Here is a 12,282-nt window from a genome sequence, read left to right on the forward strand (position 1 = left end):
ATAAGGATCACGGTCCTTACAAATTCTCAAACATTAACTAACAAATAAAAAAAAAAATGTTTCCTGGGATCCCTGGGTGGCGCAGAAGTTTGGCGCCTGCCTTTGGCCCAGGGCGCAATCCTGGAGACCCGGGATCGAATCCCATGTCGGGCTCCCGGTTCATGGAGCCTGCTTCTCCCTCTGCCTATGTCTCTGCCTCTCTCTCTCTCTCTCTCTCTCTGTGACTATCATAAATCAATACAAAAATTAAAAAAAATGTTTCCTTTAAAAATAGGAAGTTTTCAAGTGAATTATATATTTAATTAATTAGAATTTGATAAAGTATATGAAACAGGGCTTCCTGTTTGGCCAAAATGATAAAGTTCTATTCTTAGTGTTCCAACTCTGGTCTTCCACAGGGTCAGACTATCAGCACATTAGCTTTGCATCTTTGGTGTCTTACCTTTGCACTATTAATTATTGTTAAAAGAGTAAATGGGGCATCTGGGGTGGCTCAGTCAGTTGACATCTGCCTTCATCTCAGGTCTGACCTCCATCCCATAACCTCAGGTGACCCTGGGGTTATGGGATGGAGCCCCATATGGGGCTCCACGATCAGTGGGGAGCCTGCTTCTACCTACCCCTCTGCCCTCACCCCTGCTCGTGTTTGTGCTCTCTCTCTCTCTCAAATAAAATTAAAATCTTAAAAAAATAATAAATGCATGCATCTCTTTAAATACAGAGCTTTAGATGCCCTTCAAAGACCCTATCACACTCCACAGCCATCCTCAGAATCTCCTTGCTCCAGGAAAAGCAAACTTTCTTAATACCATCAGTCAGGAATAAATGAAATAGGAGACTCTGCTCTCCAGATTACGGACAAGTCACTGGGCCTGGGGTCAGGCTGCTGACTAAACTGTTACCAGGCAGCATCTCTGCTTCTCACAGACTTTGATGAGTGTGTCAAGGTTAAGATAGCGACAACAGAGACGCGGTCCGAGGCAGTCAATTCTAAGCTCAAGCAAGACAGTTCTTGGCTAAACTTGAACTTTAATATCAATATTAAGGGTTTTTTTTTTTTAAATATTCACACCTGTGCAGACCCACCTGGTCAGGTGCACACTCTCCATCTCCAAAGGTATGCATCTTGAAGCTAGCGAGAATTTGTAAGTGTAATAACCTAGACACACCTAGAAATGGTGTAGAACCAACTTATTTCTACTAATTTCCTCCTGCTTACAGGGTGCCCTTATTCCTTCTTTCCCTCTAAACCTTGGTTAGAATCTTATTGATTACAAAAACTCTGAACCTCTTTTAGGAGTCACTGAGATACGGTTCTGTTGGGAAAATAGGAAATCATGCCCTTCCCCACAAAGAGAAACAAAACAAAACAAAACAAAAAAAACGTATCCATAAAGAAGAGAAAGAGAACTATTTTGTATGCATATCATTGCATACATAGCGCAGACAAAAATCCACATAAATCTATACAGTAAAATAGAATAAATAACTAAAGCTTCTGTTGTCTCCATGAGAAACAAATGGCTGCACCTTGTGATTATCTTCTGGACCCCTCATGAGAGACTCCTGGGTGAACTTCCAGAGGTGTGTGTTTCAAGTTCCAAATGTCAGAAAGTCCACAACCTTATATTGAAAAATCAAGAGTTTGGGCATATTGTGTTTTCAAGGAGACATCCTAAGGTGTGGAGTGGGAGAAGCTGCTACCTTCTTTCCTTTAATGAATCAGAAGAAAGTTTCACCGTTTCACAATTCCTTCCCAAGCAGAATACTGTGGACCCCATATGCAAGTGTTTTTCTCCAGCAAACTTCAGTTTCCTGCATCTCAACTATGATAAATATATAATATAGCAAATAAACTGCAATTCACTAGATTCCCTATCAAAGTAATATAAAGTAATATTAGTAGTTAAGTCCTACTGAGACTGAGAAGCTTAGAAGATGGGTTGTTGACCATGAAGGCTAGGTTCCTTCAAGTATAGGAAATTAGAACATTTTATGTTGGGGTAAGTACAGTATCCTGGTTTTACATCTTTTCTCGAGAAATGGGGAAAGCCTAAACTGTCACGTCTCTGTGGAAAACAGAAACAGAACATCTTGAACAAGCAAGGTGCTGACTGCTGCAGAATTGACGACTTTTTAAAAAAATTTTGACGTGGAAAACAGTTGAGTTGGGTGATTATTAAAGTATGCTATGGCTGCTCAAAATTCCTTGTACCCCTTCCCAGGTAAATTACCCCAGACATGAGCACTTTTTTTGTGTCCATTTAAACATAATTTTTGTGACAATAACCAACTTTCCTAGTGATTTATGGTTCCAGTACTATTTTCCAGGTAGTATTTCTTTTTATTCTTATAACCCTATGAATTCAATATTATTAGAATGTCTTATTCATAATAAAAATAGGGCTTAAGAATATCGGTTGACTTGCCCAAGCTCATGCAGGTAGTAAATGACAACGTCAAGTTTTTGACACTAAAGTCACAGCTCACAAGGCCTGTCGTGTTACAGTTATCTTAGTACTTAGACACATTAAAGTGAAGTGTGTGGGCTCTGGAGTAGTTCCATCCATTGAGCCTCCCACTCTTGGTTTTGATTCAGGGCATGATCTCAGGGTTATGGGATTGAGCTCTCGTCAGGCTTCCTGCTGGATGTGTAGCCTGCTTAAAACTCTCTTTCTCACTCTCCCCCTGCCCCCCCTCAATTATGCTCTCAATAAATAAATAAATAATGACATGAATCAGAGTCTTTGAACTATAAGAACATATAATACGCTGAGGGATTAGGGAAGGGCTATATAAATACAGAGTCTTAAAACCTTGCTTAACTCAAAAAAAAACCCAAAAACCTTGCTTGACTCATATGAAGTAGTAATTAATACCAATTTGTACAATGCAAGATGTAGATGCCTTATGGATTTGGAGAAAGAGATCCTAAATGTTGAAATGCTTAGGTCAATATTCATGTTGGAAGTGGCACTCACACTGGACTGTGAAAGTTGGTGAAAATTTTGAGAGGTGCGGGAACCAGGAGGAACCAAGGGACCATTTTAATTGTGCTCGTATCAATTCTTAGAGAATTAAGGCAAGCAAGTGAATTATCCCAGGTGTTCTGGGTGAGGGCCTTATTATACCAAGTAAGATATGAAACAGCATAAAAAGTAATCTGTACTCTTATGTCACAAGATTTATGGGATTTGGTAGCCAATAGATATATTACATAAAATGAAATAATCTGACAGTCAGGCTATCATAAGTAATTAATAAAGTGGTAAATTAAACATCCATTATTCTCAAGATCCTTTTTCTGGCTGCTTTGTTGTTGTTGTTTGTTGTTGTTGTTCTTGTTTTAACTTTTATTTTTTATTACTTAACAGAGCTGTTTTTCCAGAGCCACCTAAGACTTTACCTCACTCTTTTGTCGAACTCCGGCCCCAACTACTTGCATGTTCCCTCATTCACATCCTCTACTTTATTCCACTTACAAAACAAGACCAGAGCACTTCTCAAATAGATTCCACCTGAGAAATGGCACGCTCCAGACAGCAACAGAAGGGTCTTTCACAGACACAATGCTGATCAGGGACGGGAGCAAATACAAATAGTCCATAGTTATACTGGCAGTGCTGAGAGTAACTTTCTTCCCCCCTTTTAAATTTTCTGGTAAAATTTAGAAGTTTTAGCTCTTTACATTCTTTTATTTTTTATTTATTTTTTTCTCTTCACATTCTAGTGTCTTTAAGCAACATAAATTCTGAGTACTTTGGCTTCCATACATTTATATCAGTGGATTAATCCATGGAGTTTAAGTACTTATCTGATTTTAATCCATCATTACAGTACAATAGTTATGTCAAAATTATGCTTTACAAATGAAAACAACCTAAAACAACATCTTTGCTTTTCTTACCTGAAAACAGTTTTAGCTCAAGTGACTGGCTAACATCAACATTAAAAATGGCATAATGAAAATGTCAATTTTATTTAGTCTAAAAACTGAATGCACATTTCATGTAAACTTCAATGATTAAACTAGTATATATTGAGCGATATTTATAGTATAGTGTTGCATTTTTTTACTTTTAGGACATGTGAATAATAGAGCAACATAAGTGGGGCACGTAAAGGAACATGACCTGTGTCAAACCATGAAAGAAGGTATGAACGTTTAAACTCTACTTTAAATACATAGGTGATGATGAATCATAGAAAAGTAATAATCCAAATAAGATTATTCAGTTAAAGAGGGACTTAGAAAACCTGCGGGGTAAGCATGACTTTGAACATGAGCTAAAGAGCATGTCTGATGGAAGAGAGGGTCTAAAAAGTTAAAGCAATGCAACAGAGAGAGAATGAAAATCATATGCGTTGGGCATTACAAATGGACCCGGGACCCTGTTAAAGTCAGTACTCCTGATTGAATTAAGCAAATTAACCCAAAGGACAGAGAGACCCCACGTTTTATTAGGATATACCAGAAAATTATAATATATTTAAATTTCTGACTTTGAGAAAGTCATTGTTTTGCAGTATTAAAAGTCACAAAATGCATGAACTAGAAAGATACTTTAACAAAGTATAGCTATTATAAGATTTATACTATATGAAGTAATATTTGTGTGAATCCAGCTCAGCCATATATATATGGAGCTATTAAAAGTATATGAAGGGTACCTGGGCTTAGTTGATTGTCAGACACTTGATCTCAGTTCAGGTCTTTATCACAGGTTCAAGCCCTGAATTGGGCTCCATACCACTTAAAAAAAAAAAAAAAAGTAGATGAAAAATGTGAAAAGATTTTTTAAAAACAGCAAGATATTTTTCTTGTGCTTCTGTCTTGTTTTGTTTTATTTTACAGGAGTCATCAAAAAATGCTACATGCTGCCACTTTATAATTTTAAAATATAATAAGTAATTATAGAAAAACAAAACACTAGTTAAGAGTATTATTGATTAATTGCTATAATTGATTAATTGAATACTTGATTATCCGATTAATGAAGTAATGAGCAAGTAATGGTCAGGATAATCAATTACACCCATAACAATTTTCCTCCATTTTATTTTTTTAAGAAAGAGAGAGCACATGCATACACCCTAGCAGGGGGTTTAGGGTGCAAAGGGAGAGGTAGAGAGAGAACCCCAAAGCATGCAGGTGTGGAGCCCAAGGTGGGGTTTGATCTCATTACCTTGAGATCATGACCTGAGCCTAAATCGAGAGTCAGATGCTTAATCAAGTGAGCCACCCAGGTGCCCCTTTCTACATTTTAATTTTAGGAATAATTCATAAATAGCAAAAATGAGCTAATAGCAGAAATTTATTTTTAAAATCCTGAGAATAGTTCTGCTCCTACCCATTCGGCAGACAGTTGCATCTTCTGGTGCAGTGACAGCTGTGTCCCCAAGACACAATGGTGAAGGTCAGAGTGAACGGATTTGGCCATATTGGGCACCTGGTCAAGAGGGCTGCTTTTAACTCTGGCAAAGTGGATATTGTCACCTTTAATGACCCCTTCATTGACCTCAACTACATGGTGTACATGTTCCTGTATGATTCTACCCACAGCAAGTTCCACGGCACGGTCAAGGCCGAGAATGGGAAACTTGTCATCAATGGGAAACCCATCTCCATCTTCCAGGAGTGAGATCCCACCAACATCAAATGGGGTGAGGCTGGTGCTGAGTGTGTAGTGGAGTCCACTGGGGTCTTTACCACCAGGGAGAAGGCTGGAGCTCACTTGAAGAGTAAGGCCAAGAGGGTCATCATCTCTGTCCCTTCTGCTGATGCCCCCATGTTTGTGATGGGCGTGAACCATGAGAAGTATGACAACTCCCTCAAGATTGTCAGCAATGCCTCCTGCACCACCAGCTGCTTGGCACCCCAGGCAATGTCATCCAAGAAAACTCCATGGCATTGTGAAGAGACTCATGACCACAGTCCATGCCATCACTGCCTCCCAGAAGACCATGGATGGCCCCTCTGGGAAGCTGTGGTGTGACGGCTGAGGGATTGCCCAGAACATCATCCCTGCTTCCATTGGTGCTGCCAAGGCTGTGGCAAGGTCATCCCTGAGCTGAACAGGAATTTCCCTGGCCTGGCCTTCCATGTCCCTACATCTGACATGTCAGTTGTGGTTCTGACCTGCCACCTGGAGAAAGCTGCTAAATATGACAACATCAAGAAGGTGGTGAAGCAGGCATGGGAAGGCCCCCTCAAGCACATCCAGGGCTACACTGAGGACCAGGTTGTCTCCTGTGACTTCAACAGTGACACCCACTCTTCTACCTTCTACGCGGTGGCTGGCATCGCCCTCAATGACCACTTTGTCAAGCTCATTTCCTGGTATGACAATGAATTAGGCTACAGCAACCCGGTGGTGGACCTCATGGTCCACATGGCCTCCAAGGAGTAGAGCCTCCTGGACCACCAGCCCCAGTGAGAACAAGAGGAAGAGAGAGGCCCTCCTGCTGGGGAGTCTCTGCCCCAACACACTGAAAATCTCCTGACCTCCAATTTACATCCCAGACCCCAGGGAAGGGGAGGGCTTGGGGAGCCCTACTTTGTCATGTACCATCAATAAAGTATACTGTACCCAGCTAAAAAAAAAAAAAAAAAAAAAAAAAAAAAAAAAAAAAAACAAGAAGAGGCTTTTTTAAATATTTCTTTTTTAATATTTTTTTTTAAATATTTTTTTTAAATATTTTATTTATTCATTCATGAGAGACACAGAGATAGAGAGAGAGGCAGAGACACAGGCAGAGGGAGAAGCAGGCTCCATGCATGGAGCCTGATGTGGGACTCGATCCCAGGACCCCAGGATCACACCCTGGGCTGAAGGTGGTGCTAAACCATTGAGCCACCCAGGCTGTCCTAACTTGTGCTTAATACAAATTTAATTGACATAATTTAATCAAGTGCGTTCATTCATGTCTACTGCAATTCATGAGAATAGTTGATAGTCCAACGGATAAACATGCAGGATGCAAATATTGATTAATTCACAAAAGAAAGGAAATGCTTGACTTACTAAACTCTGGTTTGAACATGCCATTTATTAAGTTTGACTTGCTCTCAGTAAGTCGAGCATTAGGATCTTCACTCTAATAAATTCCAAGTTGTTCAAAATAAAAGGGGGATATTCTATCAAATTTTAAGACTTACACTGGGATAAATAATTCCAAATTATAAAAACTGTGGTAATGACCTTCAGGATATATCAGACGTCTGACCTCATCATCGTCACCATCGCCATGTGGTCACTCGGTATCAACTTTATACCTGCAATATACTAAATATTTTGTCTGTTTTTCACATTTTATTTTGAGCGTCAATGTGTTTGAGACACTTGTTTGAGATCACCTACCTTTAAAATGGTGACATTAAAATATATATATATATATATATATATATAAATGGTGACATTTCGATTTGTTTGTTCAAACCAAGTGTCTAGTCTGTGCTTTTCTATGTACAATCCACTTAGGAGCATCCTACGTAACTGTGAGTATCATCTAATTCTCTACTCTGAATTCAATGGTTTGCTAGTCAGAAATTCACCGAATTTTGACTTTGTTCTTTGTGGTCTCTATCTCCTCACACCTGCATGCTGGCTCCTTTCTCCTCTGTTGAAGTTGGGGAGGGGGCAGGGAAAGAGAAGAGCGTGTCCACATTTGCCAGCTCGTGGCAGCAACGTCAATTACGGAGTCAAAGTCCTGTTCCTCAGTCCTGAGTAGAAGACGGTGGGAGGGGAGGTTAAATGAAAATGTTTTCCTGCTTTTTGCTACTTGGTGTGTATTGAAGGCTGGTAATGACCCTTGAGCAAAATCTAATTTTTTTTTTTTGAGACTGAAATGTGACACAGGTTTAATTGACTTTTGTGTGATGGCTTCAACCTTTTTTCCATCATTTCTCCTAATTACCTATAATTGCCCTATTTCAGTTTTACATGTCTAAAAAAGGCATTCTTATTAATGATAATGATTCTATTAATAAAATCTAATCAGGATTTTTTTTCCAAAGTGCTTTATAATATTAAAGCATTTTCACTTGAATTGTTTTTAAATTATTCGATTTTCAGAACAATTCTTTGAAATAGAGATAAATTATCATCTCTGCTTTTGCATGGGGGTAATTGGGAAAGGCCACATCATAGGAGAAGGAGAAATACATTTCTTTCTAGTTTTTGTCTGATAGATTTGTTGGTGGTGGTGAAACTTAACACACTGTATAAACAGCACATGTGCATAAAGTAAATTAAACTGTATCGAACATTAATGTATAAATAACCCACACAGAACCAGCGGAATCTGAGACAAATGAATCATAATTCTTGCAAAGTTATTTTCTAGAACACTTGAACTGTGTATCAATTACTGTGATGTCACAATTTTAATAAATAATGTGATATTATTAGATAAAAGGAACACATACACAAATCAATGCAAAACAGTAGTGTAGCCCCAAGGATTTAACAGCAAGTTTGGTTTTTCTCCTCTCAGTGAGACTTTTCTGAAACACAGATTTTTCAGAAGGAATAAGAACAAAGCTTTGCATGTATCATCATAATGTCATTTCTTCCCTTTTGACTATCTTTGTTCATAAACTTCAAATATTATTGAATTTGTTTGTTTTACTATGTGGTTGGATTACTTGTAACTAGGAACTGGGGATTTCTAATCCTCTTAAGCCGAATTATTTTCTTTCTCGACTATGCACTAATGCACTCATGATTCCTTGTTGATAGGACATGTTCGCTAATTGGCACTCTCCCTAATACAGTAGGGCCTCTGTGGTTTCAGACGTCTTCCGCCTCGCTTCTACTTTCCCTCAGGTGTGAACAATGAGGGCCATCACCATGTGGCACAGAGTGGAAAATTAGACCAGCTTGCATCACCTTGTTTCATATTCCTACTTTTTTTTCCTGCTGAGAAAAAAGTTTCACCTTATATATAGGATAGAATTTACCAACGGCGTATTTGCCTCAGGATTAGAGATACTCATAGCATCAAATCTACTCAGTCCATTTCAAACCCACTTTCACTCACTATTGATATCAGACATTAGCTTGAATTTTGCTTTTACGCAAGGAGCTAGAGGGGAAAGATCAAGATGACTAACACATTTTTAGCTTAATTCCCAAAACAATGAGTTTAAAAAAAAAAAAAAAAAAAACAACTGCCTTTTAAAATATTTGAGCTAGAGTAACCTACATCTTTTTTTTTATATATTTTATGTACACAATTTTCTACATTTTCATGAACTTGGCTTTATTATATGATGACCTAAAGGCATTTTATCATGTATTTACACTATATTTTATTGCATTCTCATGCACATTATATACTTACGACTATAATAAAGCAATATATATACTTTTAAATGGAGATAAAAATTAAGACCACAGAGCTCTACACTATACACATAAATATTATTTTTATTGAGGAATATTTTTATAGCCAATGTAACTATCATTGACTTTGGCCATAAAAAGAGAAAACGTTCGTCTTTAAGAAAAGTAACTTCCTGGGGAACCAGTTAAAATCATTTGTTCTCATTACACATGGTAATCAAATGAGTTAACTTGTTTTGATGGATTGCTGTTTACAGTACAAATTATAAAAATAAATGACTTTAGATTTAGAGTAGATAATTATTGGCCCTCTGACTTGAACCCAGGTCAGTAACCACAAACCGAATAGTATAACCGTAAGATTCCAAATTAATAGCTCCAATAGAGTAACCCCACATGGATGGTCTACTGTATCCCAGAGGATAGGCTAATATCTTGCCATACAGGAAATGCTCAGTGGGTATTTGGTGAAGGAAGTGGGGAAGGGACTGTTTTCAGTAACAATTCAGAAGGCGTGTGCCAGAGACTTCCTTCTTACCATCTGAGAAAACTTTCCTCTCAAGGCTATTCCTATTTTAGTTGAAAAAGATAAAAGGAGACATCTAGCATAAAGGCTTCTACCTCTCCTCTCCTTTGTTATTATTCTTTGCCTGCTATCTGCCTTTTCTTCTTCCACATGTGTCAAGTCCAGGTCATGGTCTCAATTTTACCATTCATTTCAGCAGTTATAATATTTAGTATATCATATTAAAATTATTCTAATTCCACACAGATTGCTCCTTTCCCCCAAGGTAGGATTGGTAGTATCAGGTTAAGTCAATGATGGGTCTATGACTCCTACATTATCTACATTATCTTGAAATTCAATGTTGGGCCCTCTTTCCACCTGGTCGCATCTATATCACATTTCTAGTCACTCCTTACTGTTCTTACTATGATCTTTACATTTTCTGTATCTATTTTCACTCCTCTCTACCTACAACACAGAAATAAACATCATGAGTCTTAGAAATACTAAATAGACTTTATAAGAGAAACAGGGCACCCCTATAGATAACCTAGCACAAGGCTCAGTGTCTAGTGCATTGTAGGCTCTCACTGAATATTTGTTGAATAATTGAATAATTGTTTAGCAGTTTTTTCCATATATGTATGACATGTTAACTTAGCTAAAAAAGCTATATCATCTGTGCTGGGTTTTCTTTCTGTTTTTTGTTTTTTTTTTTTTCTTTTCTTTTTTCTTTGTTTTCTAAAGCATTCTAGCATGTAACCAGTTGATCTAAAGTAGTATCAGATGATTAGCCAATGAGTTTTTTTTTTTTAAAGGAAGAAATATATTCCTGTTTTCACTTCAGAAAGGTTTAACTGTTTCATCATAACTAATTCTCTCTGTAGTTTTATGTCATGGATTCTTTAGAACAAGAATATGATGCATTAAAGGTCAAAACTTTTAGGTCAAAACTGACTCCTCTTAAGGCTAAAGGGCCAAGAAAAGGATAAACGTAAGCTGCATATTTTCTAGACTAACTCACCTGAGGCTAACAATAGCGCCTATCCCTGATAGGATTCATAACATTAATGAACAGAATATTGTGTCTAAAGACAATTTCAAAAGAAGAGTTCCATCACTTTTGTCATCAGTGGAAGCACCTTCAGAAAAAAAATATTTCTATAATATACTGAAATAAAACAAGATCTATAAAATTAATGTTCCAATGTATTTGTTTAAAAAAAAAAAAATCCACCTTACTCAGTAACCTTTTAAGCTCATTGATGACTACAGTGTTTCCCAGAATGGTTGACATCCAATATTCTTATTCAGTTCAAAAATAGTTTTTGTTTACATGATTGTCTATATTAGTCATGAGAAGTATCTCCGTTTATAGAAAATATACTTTTTCATTTATTAAGATAGCAGGAAAAAAACTTAACTTCTAGTTGAACTTTTTGCCTTGTTAAAACATCAACAGAAATTTAGAGACTTTTTGTTATCCAGTTAGGTATAGAGTAGCTCATTTTGTAGAGAATTGGAAAAACAAAAGTAAATTAACAGAAGTTAGATGGATGATAGATAGATAGATGATAGATAGATAGATAGATAGATAGATAGATAGATAGATAGATGATAGATAGATAATAGAGAAAGATAAAGAGGAGGAAAGCAGCCTATAGTTTGAGACAACATGGAGTTAATTTCAGGGCATAGAAACAATGGAACAAGGATATTGAAATGTTGCATTTAATGCCCTATATTTTGACATTTTTATCCCAATGAGGTTTGCACTATTAGCTTCTTTAACAAATTAAGAAAGCATAGACTGGAGTAAAATATTTTGAGTAACATAACAAATATTGCCTTGAATTTATGATATACATTCTTTGACTCTCTAGGAAGTATTCTTTTTACTTATCCACTCTTTAGAGAACCACAGAATTTTACTGTTATCAGTGATTTGAAAATACATGGAAAATCAATAGTTATTTCTTTAGGATTTTGCTCCACGTCCCTGGAAGAAATTAGTTGGGAAAATATATTCTTAGATAATAAGCACTTGAATTTTACACCAGATCTCATTTTGGAAATCTCCCTTCCTAAGGAGCAAGAGAACAAAGAAAAATATAATTATAATAGAGTTTAAGAATATCTCCATGTAGTTGGGTACCTGCAGAACAGCAATCCCCTGAAATAGATAGAGGGGTTGTAGAAGACCCGGAGATTGGTTTCTAGCTGCTCAGCATGCTGAGTTTTGGTGACTGCATTATTATAATGAATATTCTTATAAAACCAACTGAAACTAGGTCACAGCATGCCAGTTGTGAACCATCGTGTTTGTAAGGTTATTTGAGAAAGAAAATTCTAATTGTTATTGTTATGAAAAGGCACACTCTGCTTTTCGCCCAAACTTTCAAACAGATGCCCAGAGCAATTCAGCTA

Source organism: Canis lupus, chromosome 11 (genome assembly GCF_048164855.1).
Source record: "Canis lupus baileyi chromosome 11, mCanLup2.hap1, whole genome shotgun sequence".
In the NCBI taxonomy this organism is placed as follows: domain Eukaryota; kingdom Metazoa; phylum Chordata; class Mammalia; order Carnivora; family Canidae; genus Canis; species Canis lupus.